The sequence below is a fragment of the Cervus elaphus genome, chromosome 16 (assembly GCF_910594005.1).
Source record: "Cervus elaphus chromosome 16, mCerEla1.1, whole genome shotgun sequence".
In the NCBI taxonomy this organism is placed as follows: Eukaryota; Metazoa; Chordata; class Mammalia; order Artiodactyla; family Cervidae; genus Cervus; species Cervus elaphus.
The window spans coordinates 45,139,112-45,154,414 of NC_057830.1; the positions used below are offsets into that span (position 1 = coordinate 45,139,112).

The following is a 15,303-nucleotide window of genomic DNA, read 5'->3' on the forward strand; positions in this document are numbered from 1 at the left end:
TGAGAAGCAGTTTGGAAGCCAGCTTGGTCAGAAACTGGGGAAGCAGGTCAGTTGAGGGGGTTGCAGGAGCATGCTGTGTGCCCTCCGGTGAGACAGCCCAGGTCAGCATCTGCTGGCAAGAACCGCTTGGCTAGGGTGTGAAGTGTGGACTCAGATGAAATCACCGGATGACTGTAAGACATGAAATGTAATATTAGCCATAAAACTAATATACTGTACTACTAGGGGTGATAGGGCAGTTCAGTAAATGGAGTAAACCTTTAAGTAAACTGGAGCCCAGAAGTTGGCCCAGAAAATGCTGACAGTCCTGTTTAATTGCAATATATTAAGTGAAAAAGAACTAAAGAGCCTCTTGATGAAGGTAAAGTGAAAGAGGAGAGTGAAAAAGTTGGCTTAAAGCTCAACATTGAGAAAACCAAGATCATTGCATACAGTCCCATCACTTCATGGCAAATAGATGTGGAAACAGTGGCTGACTTTATTTTTCTGGGCTCCAAAATCACTGTGGATGGTGATTGCAGCCATGAAATTAAAAGACGCTTGCTCCTTAGAAGAAAAGTTATGACCAACTTAGACAGCATACTAAAAAGCAGAGACAAAAGGTCCATCTAGTCAAGGCCATGGTTTTTCAGTGGTCATGTATGGATGTGAGAGTTGGACTATACAGAAAGCTGAGCGCCAAAGAATTGATGCTTTTGAACTGTGGTGTTGGAGAAGACTCCTGAGAGTCCCTTGAACTGCAAAGAGATCCAACCAGTCCATCCTAAAGGAGATGAGTCCTGGATGTTCATTGGAAGGACTGATGTTGAAGGTGAAACTCCAATACTCTGGCCACCTGATACAGAGAGCTGACTCATTTGAAAAGACCCTGATGCTGGGAAAGATTGAGGGCAGGCAGAGAAGGGGACGACAGCGGATGAGATGGTTGGATGGAATCACCGGCACAATGGACATGGGTTTGGGTGGACTCCGGGAGTTGGTGATGGACAGGGAGGCCTGGCATGCTGCGATTCATGGGGTCGCAAAGAGTTGGACTCGACTGAACTGAACTGAACTGAAGTCAGTATGTTGGCATTAGTCTCCTCCTGTCAGATGATTTCTTGGTCACTACCCTCTCTCTGATATTTTGACAGGGAAAAATCATTTATTGACAGTTTGACAGCATAATTTTAATACTTTTAGGCTTCAGTAATGCATCTTGTTTGTCCTAAGTGGCCTTTATTTTCATATTTTTAACATCTGCAATTGAGATGGATCTCACGATTGATAGAATGTTAGGTTGGAGGAAAAGTAATGTTCAGTGACCTGGTATTTTACAGGTTTCCTCCTGGGAGTGTTTATATTAAGACCCCAACTTAAATTTTTTTAGCCATCCTTTTTCCACATAAGTCTATCATGCTGTCAAATAAGTTGCAATTTAAATTGGTAATATAAAAGTGATGGGTCTTAAAATATAACTTTAATGATAACCCCTAATCATAAGCTCAAGAATATTTCTCCTGGGTTAAAACATTCTTAAAGATTGCTGGAGAAGTAATTTTAGGAAGAATTCACATATAAAATGCACAGTAATTTCTCAAAATACCTCTAACATTACTGTGTGTGCTTGTGGGAGAGGGGATGAGGGGAAGTGTGGGTGGTAATGCTTTGCTTCAGAGTTGACAGTCTTACCTTTGTGACAGTGAAGAGTACGGTAGTTTTTTTTCATCGTCTCCTTAGACTCTTGGCAAAACAGTTAATGGAGTGTGCAGAAATATTGTGTGTATGTATGAGTTTACTGTCTAATGGCTTACTTGTCAAGTCTGTTATAAAATAGTGATGTAGTTTTCACTGGCAAAAAGTGCAAGTTGTATAGAAAATTGTTATATAGGCTGTAAACAGAAGATTAATATTTTCTGAAAACCTCATGCAAATTAACAGCAGTAAGGCCCTGGTATGTTTAGTATGTATGAATGATAGGCAGCTCACCAAAGTGGAAATGATGCTGATAATTATGGGAAAGTAGTAAAAACTGTGTAATCGAAAGAAATACAGATTAGATCTACAGTGCTGTTCCTTATTTATATTAGTAGAACTTCCCCCCCGCCTCTCAACTGTACAGAGCAGGGGTCGGAACTAAAACTGTCATGATTGGTAGTATTATACATTAATGTGGCCCCACCTTCTTCAGGAAGCAGTTTAGCACTGTACCTTGAGCCATGAAAATGATCTAACCTTTTGGCTTAGACATCCCACTTTTGAAGATCTTTGCTAAGGAGATAAAACCATTATTTATTTAAAAAGCTGTATAACTATAGATGAAAAGTTTCCTCATCAAAGAATAGAACGTTGTAAGTACCTAAACCCCAGCAATAGGGGATTGGCTAAGTCCAGCACAGGAATAACGCTTGATGGACTGTTGTGTATTCATTAAACAGTAAATATGCAACAGTGAGATGTAGAAGGGTTGTTAGTAACAAGAAGACATAAATTATACACTAATTAGAGCTTTTTCTAATGTATAAGGAAAACAACTAAAAGTAAGGGTTGTAAGTCTGTGGGTTAATTTTTAAATAGGGTCATTTTGGCTCATGCAAATTTTTGTTCATGACATTTGTTAAAGGAATGAGCAAGTGACTTTTACCTTTCCCCACCTTCATTGTGATCATCAGTACTGCTGGTTAACCAGGTCTCTTTCAGTTGCAAGCTTGAGAAAATGTCTCAGAATAGCTTAAATTAAAAAATATATATATTGACTTTTATATAACTGGAGTTGAATGAGTAAATGAAGCAGTACTTGACCCAGGAGTTCAATGACCTCACAGCCTATCTCAGTTCTGCTGTCCTCTATTGATCTCTCCTGAAAAGCCTTTCCCCTCATGATGGCAAGAGGAGTGTCCAGCAGCCCCAGACTAGCTAAGGGTCCTAGGGCACCCCTCTGCCTTCTTCTGCGTCTTGGAAAGTTCCAGGAAAGCTGTGATCTGTCAGTCAGTTCTGGGTCATGTGCCCACCCTTGAAACCTCTAGGGTAGGGTAGGGGGAGTGCCAGCTCTTTTCTGATCACTTGGGCAAGTTTACTTTTTTCCTGCATGTTGTCATTTCTTTTATCCCAGCCTTCTTGATTTCTGTATATAGATCCATAGTAGCACATCATAGCATACCTGTAACACACCCTGGTTTGGCAGGGGTGTGTGTGTGTGTGTGTGTGTGTGTGTATGTTAAAGCTTGCTTCTCTTTGATCCTGACACTTATTTTTCCTGGACTTCCATTGACTCTTGTTAAATTTTACCATTCCATATGGCTACTTTGCAAGCATTTCTGCTTATTTTTTAGATTCCAGTGTAGTCTGTTTACTTTCTGGTACAAGTAAGTAGTCATGAATCCTTTCAGAAGCCTTAGGTCGAAAGTCTGTGCCTGTCAACTTTGTGTATAACTGAAATAATTTATTTTCCCAGTGTCCCACTTTTCAAATCTGTAGGGGGGAAAAAACTTTAAAATAATTTTATGGGTCTTTTACATAAAACTGTTGAGTAGAACATTTTCTCCAAAAACAGCTTAATAAACTCCAAATGCAGTGAAGGAATTTTCACGAAGAACAAAGCAGTCGGTTTAGCTATGTAAATTTCTAGTGCTGGCAGTAACAATTAAATTCCCATTAAACCAGGAAGTCCCAAATTACTGTTCATGCAAAATTCTTTCTTTGGGGAAGAAAAGGCTTCTAGGTAGATAACATTTGTTAAATGCTGGGTCAGACAGAATTCACTATGGGACTGGTTAGTTTTTATTTATTTTTTCATTTATTTTTATTAGTTGGAGGGTAATTACTTTACAATATTGTAGTCGTTTTTGCCATACGGGATGGGGAACACATGGTTAGTTTTTAATATATCAATGTGTATATTCTTTTGATTCTCAGCGATAATGTGTAAATCACGTTGACCACCAAAGTCCCCTTTAAAAATAGGCCAATTATTATGTGGTTTGGGAAATGCTGCCTTAACTGTTGCTCTTTAAAAATCTTGGTCCAGTTTCTTAAAAGATTGTTTAATTGGTTTGAGGTGGACTTCACTAAGTAACTGCCCATAGGGCTTTTACGTTTGTTTTAAACAACAACCTTACTGTCCAGCATGGCAGCCTGTGCTTGCTTGATATTTCTGCCTAAATAGAAGACTGTCCCACCTTCGTGCAAGCTGAACTGCCAGCAGACCCACCTTTTTTATGTAGGTATGGGCAAAATTTTTTTCAAGCAGCCCTTTGATGTGCTCCAGGAAATACTGTTACTGAAGCCCTCTATTAATCATGCAGCATGAAAGGAAGAAGTGAGAGTTTAGCTTTGGAAATAGAGGGCCAAGTTAAAACTCACTATCCTGGAAGTGTTCCTATGGATCAGAACATTGAACTCTTATGTAATCCTCTTAAATCTGCCATGATGAATAGCCCCTAGATAAACGGCAGCCAACTAAATGAGTTGGTTTGTTGAGTGTAGTTGGAATTAGCCATTAGATTGTCTGAAGAACGTTTGCCAAAAGCAGCTCATTTGGTTATAGCATATTTGATTGATCTGGTATCTGATAGTAAGTGACTACAGCATAACTTGCTTCTTGAGACTTCTTGAAATGTGCTAGTAATATCAGCTTAAAGAGAGGTGACTGAATTTTTAATCAATATGTAGGAGGGGAATCACATACATGATTTGCCTAAAAGTGGCATAGATTAAGTGCAAGTTAAAAAAAAAAAAAAGCCTAAGACATAGCCCTGGTTTTATTCCACATATATGGAGAATTTCTACAATTTTTCTGTTTCCCAATAGAATTTTTGTATTGTTGCCTTTACTACAGTTTCCTTCTTGTCATTACTAAACGCTCTTCTTAAGACTATTAAACTTGATTAAAATCAGCGTGTAGCTGTTTTAAAAGTCATGTCTTTTTCTACTTAACTAAATTGTCACACCTTTTTCTTTTTCCTGTGCAGACTTAGCTTTGGAATCAAACCCTTTTGACCACCCAAGGGCAAGCACAATTTTCCGGAGCAAATCTGTAACGGACGGTAAGACAGTGTTTTCCCCCCCTGAGAAAAAGATTGAAAACTGTTTTTGTTTTGTGTATTATAGGAAGATACAGAAAAGCACTTAGAATGGTTTAAATTTTTTTTTTTTCATATGTGATAATATTTTAATATGTGATGTTTTATTTTAATATGTGATGATACATTTTTCATTTAGGTGTCACTGTTTTAATGAGGAAAAACACCCAGGCCATCTGTTTATACACTTTGCTATTTCTTTATCAGCAGTCAGCTTGCCACACAATTTAGTTGTGGTCTGTTTTTCCATGCTACTTTGTCCTTTTCCTTTCGCTCCAAGAGCACATGAGTTAAAGATGAATGACACGGTTTAGGTCACAGTTAGGTCTTCATAATCAGTTGTTATGTATGGGAGTCGAGGCTTGTGATTTCGGCACCATTTTGCACAGTGCTCAACCGGGTGAACCTCTCTCACATCCAGATTCATGTGAATTTTTAAGTTCTTTTAAAAGTTCTTATAAGAACTTTTAGCTCTTCAAAGTTCTTTCATCCTGATGTAGTGCTGGGTCAGGGTAATCAGACCAATGTGCCTGCCATATGGGATTTTCCAGAAGGTTATCCTCAGTGTGGGAAACCTTGTGTAAATTTCCAGTGTCCTGCTTGTTTTAAGATGAGAATCAGAAGTTTTTGCACTCCTGCTTGTCTTGCCTGCTTGTCTTCCTTAATATATGTTAAATCCTAGTTTATTTGCTAAAAAGCCATATATGATCAGGTTTTTCGGTTGTTTATGAGAGCAGGAATACCAGAAGTGAACGTTCTATAATATTTGAAGTAATGCAGCACAGTAAAAAATAGAGGGTTCTTTTCCTCTTTTATTTTCATTAGATTACTGGTTTTTATCAAAGGGTCTGTCTCAGGAACAGCCAGACGGAAGAGGGCCAGGCATGGGGGCAGGGCCCAGAGTGTACCACATGTTCTCCAACCTGGGAGCTCCTGGGGTTTCTAGTTTGCATTTTCTTAAAGTGTGTGTACTTTGCCTTGAGGCAATTATTTTTAGTTAGGATTACTGTATTTCTCAGTCTTTTCCAGACTCCTGAGCTGCTCACACTGTAGAGAGACGGTGGAGAGAGGAAAAGAAACACTCTCCCATGCCCCTGTCTCTCCTCAGTCTGAAGGAATTTGTGCTTGTGATGCCATGGGAAAGTGTATGGCCTAAGACCCTCTTTGAGCTTATATTCTTCTGGCCTTTGTTGGAGCAAAACAGTTCTGTGTGCTGTCGATGTATGTTCAGTGAGGTCAGCACGTATGTTAAAATTTATAGATTACTTTCCAGTGTGTAAAGAACCTGTATTTTTTAAGTTGGGTGCTTGAGTAGGTGGCCAATAAGGGGTTCGGGATGCTTCCAGAGACACGGGTGCTTGACCAGAAACTGGAACTTGGAGTTGTCATCTGTTAATCCTGGTGACTAAAGTACATGTAGAACTAGAAAATACTACATACTGTGCAGCTGGTAAATTTTTTTATCAGCTAAATATCTCACCTGGCCTAATTTGCTTTGTCCTTTTCTTTTGTAAATGGAGAGTCTTTGATTTGTACCTAATACAGAGTATCTGTTAGTATTAGTCAAATAGTAAAACTAAGTTTTTAGATATTATTTATAGGATTCATTTTGCTGGGTGGTTTAAATTATATATTTTGTTGGAAATTATTTTAAAAAACAGAATGAAATTTTAACTCATTGTGTATATTGGTAATCCATCAGATAATTAGTGACTTATTTTTCTATGGTAGTTTTATCAGAATTCATCAGTTAGTTTTTTTTTTTATTCTTAGTGCGAGAAAAGAGGAAGAGCAACCATTTAAACCATGTAAGTAAATAGTTGAAAAGTTAAGAAATCAATAGTTTGATTAATTAAAAGTATGTCTGCCATGATTCCTAAAAAGTATGATGGATCCAATACTGTTAGCATTAACCTCTTATTTATAAAATTTCTGAATCTCTAGTTCCTAATTATCAAGTATATTCAGAAAGGTTTTTGACTTAGTAGTACCCTTTTTTTTTTTAAGGGTCCTGACATTTAAGTTAAATTTCAATAATATGGTTATAGCATAAAGATCTACCTTAAATTCTTTTGCCTTAAATTTTTTATCTTAGTTTTTAACCAAAGTAATAAAAGTGTAATAGGTAATTTAATTTTTAGCACCGTCCATTGACTTCTTGGTACAACAGGTGAAAGCTTAACCTCCTCGTCCACCGTGATTTTATTTCCCTCCTTCTGGTCCCTTTACATGCATCAGTTTTTGTTAAATCGGAATCACTGTTTACTTTATTATGACTAAGCAAGTATTGTTCATTGCTGAGCCATATAGTTCTCTGTGCCACCTCCTTATACACCTTTCATTCTTTTTCTTCAATATTAATGAAATCTGAGCACTTCTACACTTCTCAGGATAATCCAGTTCTGCTTTTTCGAGCAAACATGATCTCACACAGCCCAACATAGTTGAGTAGCTCCCTGGCCAGTCTCCCTGTTTTCACATTCTTCATTTTTGTTCTGTGGAATTAATTTCCTGACTATATTCACTCTAACAGCTATTTTTTCCCCCAAATGTTGTAACATTTGTCACATGCCTATCAAAAATATTTACCATCCAGAAAACCACATCTGTTCCATTTCTTCTTGGAGACACTCTTCGCCAACCTTTTTTCTTCCTACCTCCTACATACTAATGATTCCTGGACTAGCTCTGTGCCTGTTTTCCTGGGATATCTGTGTGAAGTCACCTGGGATCTCACATCACTGCTCTCTCGTGTTGGATCGCCTATGTCCTAGATTCGGTTTCCCTCTGTCCTGTTTTACTGGAGCACATTTTCCTGGAAAAAGGCACATGAGCAAAAATTTTATAAAGACCTAGCCTCTGTGAAACTCCTTCTATTTGATACAGTGTAGAATTCTAGGTCGAAACTAATTTTTGCAGTTTTAGAGACATTTCCCTCTTCTCTTCTCATTTACAGTGTTGCTCTTAAATCTATTGAATTTGATACATTGTATATTACCAAGTTAGTCTTTTCTCCATTCCTTCCTCCTGTGGAACTTTGTAGTACCCTCTGTCTTTGTGGGGTTTTGAAATTTCATAACATGGTTTGGTATAGACCTTGTCACGCTATTGGGGCATTTAAACATGCAGAACATCTTTTCTTCTAGTGAATTTTTTTGTGTGCTGCTTTGGTATTTTCTATTTTTTTCTTTTGGATTCCTGTTAGATGTTGAAAATTTTAGAGCAATATTTCTGCACAGATTTTTTTCCCTTTCTGTTTTCCATTTTGTCTTCTTGTCCTACTTCATGGAGGTTTCCTTGACTCTGCTCTAATCCTTCTATTGAATATATTGTTTTGTCTACCTTATTTTTTAGAGTTCTCTTCCATCCTTTCATTCTTTTTTTCACTGACGCAATTTCTCATCTTTCTGTAGATGTTGAAGATTTTTTTTAAAGTTTTTATTTGCTCCTGGATTTTTATCATTCCCATCAGTTCCTTCTCCCTGCTTTGATCTGTGACTTCTTGGAGGTTTCCCTCAAACATGTGATGGTCCCTCGCTGTCTGTTAAGATCTAATTGGAAGCATCACTTTGCTAACTGATAGACCTCACTGCACGGATTTGGCGACCACGTCTCTGAATTTTGAACCTGCCTTGGGTTCTGTAAGCCAGATTGGTTTTGTTGTTCCTGGCCCAGTCACTCTGTAGTTCCAAGGTTGTGCTTCCTCTGTTATGCCATGTCAGTTACTACTCCTTTATCTCATTTTTTCATCTTTCAAACATCAAAAATCATCTGCAGTTTATCCTGTCTTGGGTACAGCTTTTTTGAAAAAATACTTTTAATTCTAATGAGATGATATCTCTGAAAGAAGGTGGGAAAAGAAGTAGATTTGTGGTTGGTCCACTCAAAGCTGGATTTATACTTTGAATGTAAATTCTCAGTTTAAAAGTTTTAATTCAGTATAGTTAATGATACTGATTCAGACAGTACTTTCTATTATACCTACAATTAGAATACTGCACATTTCTACTAAGGCCTTGATAAGAATCCTGTTCAGACTACTCATCCTGCCACATTGGCCATTAACGTGCAATAATGTGGATGGAGTAGTTTACACTCATGCACTTCTTGTTGTTTTGTTGCTAAGTCAGACATGACTCTTCTGCAACCCCAGGGACTGTATCCCACCAGGCTCCCCTGTTCATGGACTTCTCCAGGCAAGAATACTGGAGTGGGTTGCTATTTCCTTCTTCAGGGGATCTTCCTGATTGAGGGATCAAACCTGCGTCTCCTGCATTGGCAGGTGGATTCTTCACCCACTGAGCCACCAGGGAAGCCCCAGGCTAATGCATAGAATATTACAAAATTTTAAGTTAAAGTCTTAATAATTATTAATAAACACATCTAAAGCTTGTGGAAAGGGGAAGAAAAAAGTGAATTTCAGCTTAATTTTTTTGATGGGTTAAACTCAGAGGCAGTAGGCAGGATGGGAAGATTCACTTGGGTGGAGGCAGAATTTCAACAGGTGCTTGACTTTTAATGATAAGTTTTGGGGGGGATTGTTACTTATTAGTCTTCCAGTATGATGATTTTCTAGTCTTTGCCATTAAAACTGAAGTCTACTAAGTAAGCCTTTTCCCTTCTTGTAAAGATTGTAGAAGTCCATCTGTTCTGTCCTTAGCTCTGAATGAAGGTAAATACTCTTCTTCATTGAACATTAAACTATCAGTGAGTGGGTTCTGCTGTTTGATTTTTGTATTTGCATTTTATATCATTAATCTTTGTCAGTGTAGTTTATTGAGGTTTTGAGCCAGTGATGATAAGGCTTTAATCATAAAGGACAGTTACCTTAAATTTTAAAGTGAGATGAGGGGAAAGTAACCTGTTGGCAGCTAATACATCCAGGCTTTGCTCAGAGGCTTTAATTCTGCCATCCTTTAGTGAATAGTAGATGCCAAAAGTTTGAATCGCTTCAGGAGTAGGCCTGGAGAAGTGTTCACTATTTCTTTGGTAGGATCTAGCCAGTAGTCTGTAGGTTACTGATAGACTAAATGAGCGCCCATAGTCTGTAGGGCTACGTCTGATTAAACTTCTTAAACGTTTCAGCACTAATATTTCCAAAGATAAACAGATATAATTCATAATAAAGAAAAAGTTTTAATAGAGAAAAACGGGATAAATGTTACCCAAAGCCAAAGCTCTACAAACTAGTCTATATTTTGGTGCATTTTCTTACTATTTTTATTCCCCTCATAGGTAGATTTTATAGTCAGAACTGACTTTTACTGTGTGTAATGTGTCATACTCTTAATAGTGGTGACCTTTTAAAAGATAACTTCATTTAGAATATAACTATTTGAATGAACAGTTTTCATGCTGTGTCTCTTTTGAGATTCTGAAATTACACATTAACCAGATGGCTTAAGGAATATATGAGTTTCAGTTGAAATCATTTCTAGCTTGAAGGAGAAATTCTTCCAAATAGTGGTGCATTTCAGGTATGTTATGTGTAGAACTTTTTGTTAATAAGGAGTAAGTGGCCTTGCCATAAAATACCTGAAACAAGCAAAACGGTGGCTTATACACCCATTTGGATAGTTCTTATTATTGGCTACTGGCAATGTTTATTTAAATGCTCTGTATTTTAAAAAAAACATTGACTAGATTTTCTCCTTGTTTCACCTTTGATGCATTTGTGGAGGACACGGATAGAGTGTGACAGCGTGGTGAAAACTATTTTAATAGAAGGAAGGAAGGCTCATCTGAATTAGTAAACAAAAACCAAGAAAACCAAGTGTTAAAACTGCTTGTGTTCTGTGGTATTAAAGAATGCTATTACTCAGAGCTACTGACAGTGACTGGGATTTGATTATTGGCCTTTACTTAAAGGAAGAGAATTGTCCTCACATAGTTCAGGCTGTTTTAGTATTTGACTATGGCTGTGTTTTGGGCTCTTCACAAATAAATGGATACTTCTAAAGTGTTTTAAAGATAGCTTGTTCTCTAGAGGGTCTGACAAAGCTCTTTGTCACCTACCCAGCACCACTGCAGATAGTTTGAATGTGTATCATTAGCATGATTTACCTTCCAGTTGTAATCGATCTTAAATAATTGGTCAAATGCTTCTTGATTCCTAATTTGTCCCAGATTCTGTTCTCAGCAGCTGGAGGAGGAGCAGTAAGAATCTGTCACCTGGAGGAGCTTGTTTGCTTACTTAGGAGGGGGATACCAGGCAAGCAGTTGAGACCATGTAACAGGTGGTGAAACAGAGGTGTAAGTGTGCAGAAAGGTAGAAGTTTGGTGGTGTGGCTGCTGGCTGAGGTTTGCTGGAGGTCGATGGGGTCAAGCTTGCTGGGACAAGGAGGAGGAAGAAGCCACTGCAGGCAGAGAGCAGCATGCGCAAGGCAGCAGAGTGCCATGATGAGTGGCAGATAACATGTAGAGTAGAATTAATAAAACTGTGAGATGAGTGGAAAGTATTCTCTGAGGCTCTCCCTTGTGTAATATAATGGCAGTCTTACTTAACCGTGAAATTCTCAGAGCTGCTTTGTCTGTTTCTTGGCTGTGAGAGAATCTTAAAGCTATACCCTTTCATCCTCCAGATAAGGAAACTGAGGCTCAAAGAGATTTATGGCCTTCAGGTCACTAGTGATAGAGCAGCCCTGGCATGCCCAGCCTCTGATTCAAAAACGCTTGTTTCCTCACACTGTCTCCCAAACTAATACATTTATGATTGGCGTTCATTGACTGCAATGAAATGCTCTCACATCGATATTATATAAAGCATTGCATTTTATTGTAGTAAATGAATAGAAATAGAAATCTCCGCTGCATTTCATTGCTTAAGGAAGAAACACTGAAGTCTTACTAAAAGCTTTCTCATTACTATAAAGGCAATTTATAATAGGTGCTTTCCAGGTTCATTTGTGGGTCCTTTTTCAAGAGCAGCAGTTTATACCACATTTCTCAGATCTTGCCTGTGGAAGTGAGAGTACAGAGGTTTCCCATGGAGCTGCACGTGATGCCACACTCAGCAGTTCATGGAGTATAAGGAAAATCTTAATGCTTTATCGTTTGACATTTTAACCAAGGAAAAAACACACTTTTATAGGTTTAACTTACTGTGACATTTTCTTCTATCTCCCTTCCCCTTCAGGTATCTCCAGGGAAGCTTACTAAAAAGTATAGCTCATGCCCAACCATATTTCCAGATGACAGCACAGTCAGCGAGCCTAATCTTAGAACCACAATAAAATGGTGAGTACAACTAGGTTGCCAAGGCTGAGTGGCAGACCCCCTTCATGCTGAAAGCATCCTCGCCATACATTATTTCATTCGTTTGGTTTGTCCTTTTCAGTGATCAGGTTAAGAAACTGGTGTCAACTCTATGTTGGCTTCAGGGACCTCTCAATATGAGTCTTCAGTTTCCATGTTAATCATAGAGTACATGATAGAAGGGAAAGTCAGTTAGCAAGTGAGAAATCCCAGGAAAAATGTAAACCTCATTTGATTCATTTCTATTGTTAAGACAATGTTGAACGTAATGAGAAACAGAGGTACCTGTTTATTGTATGTTTCTAGAAAAAAAATTATTTCTTTATGAGTTGGGAGAGTCCTACAACTATGTATACTAGTTTGGAAGCTACCATTAGAAGAAGGAACAGCTTGTCCCCTATTGGCACTGAAGTGAATCTGCAGTTAAATTTAACTGGACTTGGTCAGATTTATCCCACCGTGCATTTTTTTCCTGCAATATTTCTGTAGGAAATTTTACTTCTCCTTCCTCTCCCCCAAAGAGGGGGAAAATATATCAAAACCGTTTTAAGGGGCATACTCTCAAGCTTAATTTCTCCATAGATGAAATTTGTTCAACTGAGATTTTAACTTAATAGACACATTTAATTTTTGTTTTTGTTTTTTTTTTAATTTTTGTTTATATATGTGTATCTCTAACACACTGTATCAATCAAAGCAGAGAACAAAAAAAGAGATGAAGTTTCAGAAACAAGGCTGTGGCCAGGCTTATACTTAAGAAGACACGAACAGTGTTACAATGACGAAAACTATTCCTCAACTTCTGGAAGCCCCTCATAGTCCACAATTGGAGATGCACAGTTCAAAACGCCCTAATAATGGGAATGTTCAAGTTTATTTAAGAGAGAGAATTAAAAACGAAACAGGATGCAGACCTTCCTACCTCCCTTGGAGTTGTCCATGGAACATTAAATAATGTCTTCTTAGCATATGAATGTTGACTTTCCAGAACAGTTTGGGAAATGCTACTTGAAAATATTAGTATCCTAGTTTCATTCTTTTACAAGTGGTTGACCAGCTTTCCCAGCACCACTTGTTAAAGAGGTTGTTTTTTTTCCATTGTATATCCTTGCCTCCTTTGTCAAAGATAAGGTGTCCATAAGTTCATGGATTTATCTCTGGGCTTTCTATTCTGTTCCATTGATCTATATTTCTGTCTTTGTGCCAGTACCATAGTGTCTTGATGACTGTGGCTTTGTAGTAGAGTCTGAAGTCAGGCAGGTTGATTCCTCCAGTTCTATTCTTCTTTCTCAAGATTACTTTGGCTATTCGAGGTTTTTTGTATTTCCATACAAATTGTGAAATTCTTTGGTCTAGTTCTGTGACAAATACCGTTGGTAGCTTGATAGGGATTGCATTGAATCTATAGATTGCTTTGGGTAGAATAGCCATTTTGACAATATTGATTCTTCCAATCCATGAGCATGGTATGTTTCTCCATCTGTTTGTGTCCTCTTTGATCTCTTTCATCAGTGTTTTATAGTTTTCTATGTATAGGTCTTTTGTTTCTTTAGGTAGATATACTCCTAAGTATTTTATTCTTTTTGTTGCAATGGTGAATGGTATTGTTTCCTTAATTTCTCTTTCTGTTTTCTCATTGTTAGTATATAGGAATGCAAGGGATTTTTGTGTGTTAATTTTATATCCTGCAACTTTACTATATTCATTGATTAGTTCTAGTAATTTTCTGGTAGAGTCTTTAGGGTTTTCTATGTAGAGGATCATGTCATCTGCAAACAGCGAGAGTTTCACTTCTTCTTTTCCTATCTGGATTCTGAAACTAGAACACTTTCTAACACCATACACAAAAATAAACTCAAAATGGATTAAAGATCTAAATGTAAGACCAGAAACTATAAAACTCCTAGAGGAGAACATAGGCAAAACACTCTCCGACATAAACCACAGCAAGATCCTCTATGACCCACCTCCCAGAATATTGGAAATAAAAGCAAAAATAAACAAATGGGACCTAATGAAACTTAAAAGCTTTTGCACAACAAAGGAAACTATAAGTAAGGTGAAAAGACAGCCCTCAGATTGGGAGAAAATAATAGCAAATGAAGAAACAGACAAAGGATTAATCTCAAAAATATACAAGCAACTCTTGAAGCTCAATTCCAGAAAAATAAATGACCCAATCAAAAAATGGGCCAAAGAACTAAACAGACATTTCTCCAAAGAAGACATACAGATGGCTAACAAACACATGAAAAGATGCTCAACATCACTCATTATTAGAGAAATGCAAATCAAAACCACAATGAGGTACCATTACATGCCAGTCAGGATGGCTACTATCCAAAAGTTTACAAGCAATAAATGCTGGAGAGGGTGTGGAGAAAAGGGAACCCTCTTACACTGTTGGTGGGAATGCAAGCTAGTACAGCCGCTATGGAAAACAGTGTGGAGATTTCTTAAAAAACTGGAAATGGAACTGCCATATGACCCAGCACTCCCACTTCTGGGCATACACACTGAGGAAACCAGATCTGAAAGAGACACGTGCACCCCAATGTTCATCACAGCACTGTTTATAATAGCCAGGACATGGAAGCAACCTAGATGCCCATCAGCAGAGGAATGGATAAGGAAGCTGTGGTACATATACACCATGGAATATTACTCAGCCGTTAAAAAGAATTCATTTGAATCAGTTCTAATGAGATGGATGAAACTGGAGCCCCTTATACAGAGTGAAGTAAGCCAGAAAGATAAAGACCATTACAGCATACTAACACATATATATGGAATTTAGAAATATGGTAACGACAACCCTATATGCAAAAACAGAAAAAGAGACACAGAAGTACAGAACAGACTTTTGAACTCTCTGGGAGGAGGTGAGGGTGGGATGTTTCGAAAGAACAGCATGTATATTATCTATGGTTAAACAGGTCACCAGCCCAGGTGGGATGCATGAGACAAAGTGCTCGGGCCTGGTGCACTG

The 15,303-nt window shown here is 37.9% G+C and overlaps 1 pseudogene; it reads left to right on the top strand.

The window, feature by feature from the left end:
• The window catches only part of LOC122710064, a 37,226-nt pseudogene that overhangs the window by 6,320 nt on the left and 15,603 nt on the right, over nucleotides 1-15,303 (top strand).